This window comes from Orbicella faveolata, unplaced genomic scaffold (genome assembly GCF_042242905.1).
Source record: "Orbicella faveolata isolate gen_17 unplaced genomic scaffold, um_ofav_v1 contig_46, whole genome shotgun sequence".
Taxonomy (NCBI): Eukaryota; Metazoa; Cnidaria; class Anthozoa; order Scleractinia; family Merulinidae; genus Orbicella; species Orbicella faveolata.
Window position 1 is genome coordinate 19,856,811 of NW_028301576.1, and position 6,823 is coordinate 19,863,633.

General features: G+C 35.8%; 1 long non-coding RNA gene across 1 annotated transcript; it reads right to left on the reverse strand.

Annotated features, from left to right (window-relative positions):
* Positions 1-449: 449 nt before the first annotated feature.
* On the reverse strand, positions 450-5,447 carry LOC149098790 (uncharacterized). The gene is made up of 3 exons (XR_016203660.1): positions 5,090-5,447; positions 585-2,211; positions 450-554 (listed from the first exon to the last, which is right to left on the reverse strand). It is a non-coding gene; the product is annotated as an uncharacterized LOC149098790 (long non-coding RNA).
* Positions 5,448-6,823: the final 1,376 nt, after the last annotated feature.

Below are 6,823 nucleotides of genomic sequence, written 5' to 3' on the forward strand. Positions count from 1 at the left end.
TAACATGGAAATTGAAAAGGGGAGCCTGTAAATAACCTGTAAATTGAAAAAGAGAGCCTGCAAATAACATGTAAATCGAAAAAGGGAGCCTGGAAATAACCTGTAAATTGAAAAAGGGAGCCTGCAAAAAACCTGTAAATTGAAAAAGGGAGCCTGTAAACAACATGTAAATCAAAAAAGGGAGCCTGGAAATAACCTGGAAATCGAAAAAGGGAGGGAGAAACCCTGTACGATAAATAACTTGTAAATAATAACTTGAAGAAAAATGCATGGAATGTACTGTTTTATTGTAATCAAATCTGTTGACCTTAATCATAATAGTAGAAAACATGCAAATTTATACAGAATCAGAAATTTATTGCAATCAGAACAAACTCAGTAAAATTCAAATAGTTTTTAAATGCCATGAATAAGGTTTACAATGTACACATTACAACAAATAAAACATGTTTTCTTTTCTTTCTATCCATAACAAGACGACTTAAATGTAATTTTGTGCATGGCCAAAATATTTTAAAATACCATGACTGAGCTCCTTTAACCGAATTCAAGCACTTTTCAAGAAGACTACTAAAATTCAGGACCTTTTCAAGATTGTGCAAAACCATGTCATATTCAACTCTATTTAATTCATAAATAATAAAATGATTAAGAACAATACTGTTGTCAGCTACAACTAGTGAAAATTTCGCAATTTAGGCGTATTACTAAATTAAAATTGTTTGCAAATGGATACCTGTCTTAAATATATACTAAATTCACAAAGTCAAATGTAGCATAATGATAATACCTTTGTCATAAAATGAATGAATAAACTGTTTTTTTCTTACTAAGTAATTAATGTAGGATTAAATTAGCCTTAATAATTATTATGAAAAATGTGGGAGTCACAATGGCCTCATAGTTACATGTAGTGCGCTCAACTCCTGATCGAGCAGTCCGGGTTCAAGCCCTAGGCGGGTACATTCTGTTATGTTGTTGGGCAACACACTTTACTCTCAGTGCCTCTCCACCCAGGTGTATAAGTGGGTACCAGCGAATTTAATGGTGGAGTAACCCTGCAATGGACTGGCATCTCATCCAGGGGGAGTAGAAATAGTCCTAGTCACTTCCTGCTACAGAAAGCGGGATAAGCTCCAGTCTGTTGGGCCACGTGGCTCATATGTAGACTTTACCTTTACCTTATTATGAAAATTACTGCAATGTAAGTGTGAAATATTGATCAACTTTTTTCATAGAGTGAATTGTTCTTTTGAAATAACAGAAAATAGGGAGAAAAAACATTTACCACAAGATAGAGATTGACATTTTAAATTCATCATAAAAACATTCATGCCAAAGGAATACTACATTGCATAACATAAAACAAGGCTTCTGACATCTTTTAGGCTATGTTTACAAAGTCACAGTTTCCTTTTTCCAAAACTGTACGGAATCCAAACAGGACAAACATTTTGGACCCCTGACAAAACATTCACTGTAAACAATATTCAAAATTTTACTTTTTCTTTTTGTGATAAAAAAAAAACTCTACTGTAAAACAAAAATTCATAGGGACCTGTTGAAATTGAAAGGCCTATCTAGCACCATAGTTCCCATAACACATCATACACCTGTAAGTTAATAAATTATTGTTCTGGTACTACATGTATGTAAACATAGCCTTTGCTTTTTATGATGAAATCTTATAGCTGCTGTATTGAACAATAAGTATCAACCTAGCAATCTAAGATATTCAAATTTAATGCTAATTCACTAACACAGGTACAGTGTAGGTGATACTTCAAAGCATTAAAAATAATGTTTAAAGTGGTTGAATTTATGCCAGAAAGTGTTGAAGGTCACCATGTTAGACTGTAATGCACCAGGGGCCCATTTCTCGAAGGTCCCAAAAAGTTTTCGCACCCAGAAAGCTATACCAAAATCTGAAATCTTATGCTTACAGAGCTGTTTTATTGGCTTATTCTCAATATGAACAGAGGTTTCCTTCACACAAGAAGTTTCAGGCATATACAGCTCTTAGTTTTTAGACACAGCTCAATTAAAGATGGCTTTGTGGGCCTGAAAAGTTTCCAGGGCCTTCAAGAAATGGACCTTGGACCCCTTATAGAGTCATAGGTACTGTAGACTTCTCAGTGGCTGATTTTTTCCTGATCAAGCATCAATGCCAAGGAGTATGCATGTATTGACCACTCTCAATTTTACTTCATCCTACAAGTAACATAAAACATTTCGTTAAATAAGATAAGTTATGTCTGAGTATGAATCAGCAAATTCTATGTATGATATCAATCAGCGAATTTTACACTGGAGTTACTATTTTTTTGTTTCTTATCATTCCAATTTATACTGTGACATTTGAAATCGGACTGTAGCCGGTCATGTTGACTGGTCAAATTAATTTTAGCTCAGTCACGTCTCATTTCTGACTGGTCAAGATATTTACGAAAAAATCAAGTACACATAATGTGAGCCAAATTAAACCCACAAACATAGTTTGTTTGTTCCAGTCACTGCTAGACCATTTAAAGATTGGCTTAATATTTTTCTGAACAGATTTAACCCCAGTCACTCGAATGGCATTCCTATCGATCTTGAACGCATGACAAACAGCAAGCGAATGGTCTTTAGCCGTTTGAACAGATACATGTATGCATTGGTGTATGTTTTCGTTAGAGGTCATAATAAAAAAGAGATAAAAACTCTCAGATTTACAGTTGGGGATTTGATTGTTTATTCAAGAATGAACAACGTGACCATCTCAACATGACATGACTGGTCAACATGACCGGCGAGTGAAGTTTTTGCCCAGTCAAGTCACCATTCTGGCCAGACATTGCCCGTTGACCGGCCATTATTTTGAGCCCTGAATATTCATCAATCAAACAGATCTTACATCTACATCTGTAGCTACTGTGTGACAAAAAATTTGCATCTCTGATTGGAAGGCACTGAATGTCAGAGGATGTAGAAGAACTAAACTCAAAATCTGTGGCAGTAACTATTCAATGTTCACTATCTTCTACATTGTAATATTCATGCACAATAAATCAAACTCCTATCAAACAATGTTTAAATAATAAGTCAAGTTATTTGCAGGCACAATTTGATTGTTTCTTACGTGCACTTATGCTCTATTGGTGGACAAAGGTACAGATGATGTCATAAAAGTTTGTTTTTGTTTCTTTGTTACATGTATGTATTATGAAGCAGACAGATTCTATGTTGTCGTGCATCTGTTCAGTAATAGATCACAGAAGACATCAAAATGTGGTAAAAACATCAGTGACACACGCCTGAAAAATTCACAAATTCTGTGACACACTCTGGTAATGGCTTATGTGATTATTTTTTGTTTTTACCACATTTTGATGTTATCTGTGATCTACTCAAGGCAAGAAAAAACCCAGGTCTGATTTCCTCAGCCAAGTAAATTTTGCTGTTGGGCAAGCGAAAATAGAAGTTCAGTGGCCCAGTGGGCAAGTGAAATTACAATGTAGTGTCAGTAGTCTTGTGAGTCTGACTAAAAATGCCAGCTTGATAAATGATAATTTCCAGTCATTCCATTTCAAAACTTAAGACCTAAACATTAGTTAATTATTAGGTTGAAAGCAAGAATTAGTTTGGAATCCGAGTGTACCTCATTCGCATTTGTCCTCTGATTTCCTTACTGGCCACCACACTGGCAACTAATATTTAAGTGGGGCAAGTGAAAACTGAAATTGACTGGCCCACTGGGCAAGTGATTTACAATTTTTTTTCCTGCCCTGCTACAGATGCATGAACAGATGCATGACACATGAAACCTACATGTATTTGGTAAGAGCCCAATTTTGTACAAGTAAAATGTACAGCTGTGACAGGGCTCTAAAGTGCTGTCTGGTCATCCCAGGGTAAGGCAATCGATTGAAATCGATCCATAAATTGATATAAATCAATAAATTGAAATTAATGTAAGTGTTATCAGTGCTATCGATCAATTGAAAGAAATTCATACCCACATGCTAGAAAAGTTTCAAGTTATTAGTTTGATTTTACCAAATTTATCAGTCATTAGAGAATCAATTGAAAGTTGGTCTCTCGTTGTTAGTTCACCTAAACTGTAGAAAAATTGTGTCCCTCAACACAATGTTTGATTGTAACTTTTTTATGTAGATTTCAAAGGCACTACCAAAAACCCCCAAAACATAGTCCCTGATACATGTTGCCAGCAAAATATTGTTTACGAGATACAATGTTATGTTTTTATGCAATTGTATTCATGATTTCATATTTCACTTTAAATCTTTTGTTCATTTCTTTCTTATTAAATGTTGCTTAAAAGATAAGCTAGTATCAGCAAAATTGATAATGCTTATTGAAAATTTGATCACAATCGATGACTCATGACGAATCCTTTTATTGATTTCTGATATCATTGACTAATTTCTATTGATTGTTATGAAATAATCGATTGACTATACTGTGTCGTCCAATACAAGTAGATTTTCCTGCCTGGGCAAGTTACTCTTCCTTTTTTTCAAGTCCTGTGTAGTTTTCACGACAGTTTGAGGTACATGCATACCTCTTTATAAAGTATCATAGTGTTTTTTTTTTTTGTGAAAGAAAATACCACAACATTTAACTCACTACAGTATCAGCACCAGTGGGTGCAATGTCCATGTACAGTTGTGTATAACAGCATATTGTAACTTGCATGTAGGTACAACTGTAGACACTTGAGTAACTTCAGAATACTTACTCTAGCATAAGAGAAATTTCTCTGCTGAAGATGGCACATTACATTTTAGCTTACTAGCATTCACATCAGAGGGCAACATAACCTTACAAGAGCATGCATCAGAAAGAATCATGAGGTGCATATAAGCCAATAACAAATGTCGCATGCTCATGCTCAGTTATCGAGAACAGATAATAACAGATAATAAAGCTCTTTATGCACGGCAGGTAAACATCACCAAAGTCGATTCCACAAGCAATGTAACTTCTCCTTGATAATAACACATTCACAACCAAAGGCAAAACGAAATGTATACGAATCTTGACGTTACTTTACTCTGCTCGTTCGATTCATGCAAAACTTGCTCACCTGTTGTTTTTGTTGCCTGTAATCGCTATCTTCAACTTCTGGGTAACGGTAAACTTTGCCTTGAAACCGTGCACGGTGACGAAGCGAAGGTAGAGTGGATTTTGGCCCGCTAAAACAGAGCTCGAGTTCGCTGCAAGTTCCAACGAACTGCCAAACATGGCGGGAGAACCGAGAGAACCTGGTACCTAACATGAAGACCGCTGATTCCTGCTTGTTGGAGATCGGACACTCACAAGGCTGGTATGCTCTTATAAAGGGACTGGGATAACAGTGATGGCAATGAAAGCACAAAACGGTAGAAATCACCAAAAAAAAAAAACAAAACAAAACAAAACAAAAAAACCCAAAGAAACACTGAACATGCAAGGGCAGACTTAGTTGTATTAATCTTACTTGTAGAATGTTCATGTTTCGGAATATTTAACGCTCTAAATCGATGATATTCTCAGCGGTTCAGGGGCACAACTGTGACCTCGAACTTTCGCGATATGAGAAGTTTAATGTTTGTTGTTTTCGGATTGTTAAAAATGTCATTTTGGGTACCGAAAAAAAGTCAGCTATCATTTTCGGAAAGGCGATAAGACCTAACGTTTTCCGGAAATGGACAAAAAAGCCCTAATAAGTTCGAGAATACTCAAGCTCATCTAGAACAACCGAACAGATAAATGTTTTTTTGCGCAACCTAAAGTTAACCTACAGAGCTTTGAAAGTACACCAGATAGCCTAAAACAGCGTTGAAAAGCATTCGAGAGGAAACGGTCGTTGGGTGTCCCTTATGGTTCCCTGCCTAACCTAACTCCGCGTCAGTTCAAACTCGGTCACCAGGGCTCTTTCCGTCTTGAACTCACACAACGCGTGACGCTTTCATGGACCTTCATGAATAAATACGTACGTGTCCGAGAATTAATTTTTCTCTTTTCTAGAGACGTAAGCTTGGGACGCCTGCATGTGCAGTAACAATTCTAGTTTTATTTTGTCGTTGTGGATGCGCGGAAAGTTCACAAGAAGACAGCTTAATCAGTGCGGTGTCGCACCCGTGCAACTTCTAGGTTTTCCATTTACATGGTTTTTACATGTTTCTTACAGGCCCCCTTTTTTCATTTACATGCTTTTTACATGTTTCTTACAGGCCCCCTTTTTTCATTTACATGCTTTTTACATGTTTCTTACAGGCCCCCTTTTTTCATTTACATGCTTTTTACATGTTTCTTACAGGCCTCCTTTTTTCATTTACATGCTTTTTACAAGTTTCTTACAGGCCCCCTTTTTTCATTTACATGGTTTTTACATGTTTCTTACAGGCCCCCTTTTTTCATTTACATGGTTTTTACACGTTTCTTACAGCCCCCCTTTTTTCATTTACATGGTTTTTACATGTTTCTTACAGGCCCCCTTTTTTCATTTACATGGTTTTTACAGGGTTACAAACATAACATTTCCAGACTTTTTACAGCATTCGCTTGAATTATTTACACGTTCCTCACATGGTTTAGCAAAACAATTTACATGTTTTTTACAAAGGCAGATACTGTAAAAGTGCGTAAAATATTTTACAGGTTTTTACACGTTCTTCAAATGATCATTGTCGACAAAGACAATGTAAATCACTATTTACAGAACATTTACCTGCTGTACTAAAAGCTGTAAATTTCCTGGAATTTTATTTTACAAAACCCTAACATGTAAATTGTAATTTACAAAGAATGTAAATCAAGATTTACATACTGTAAATTA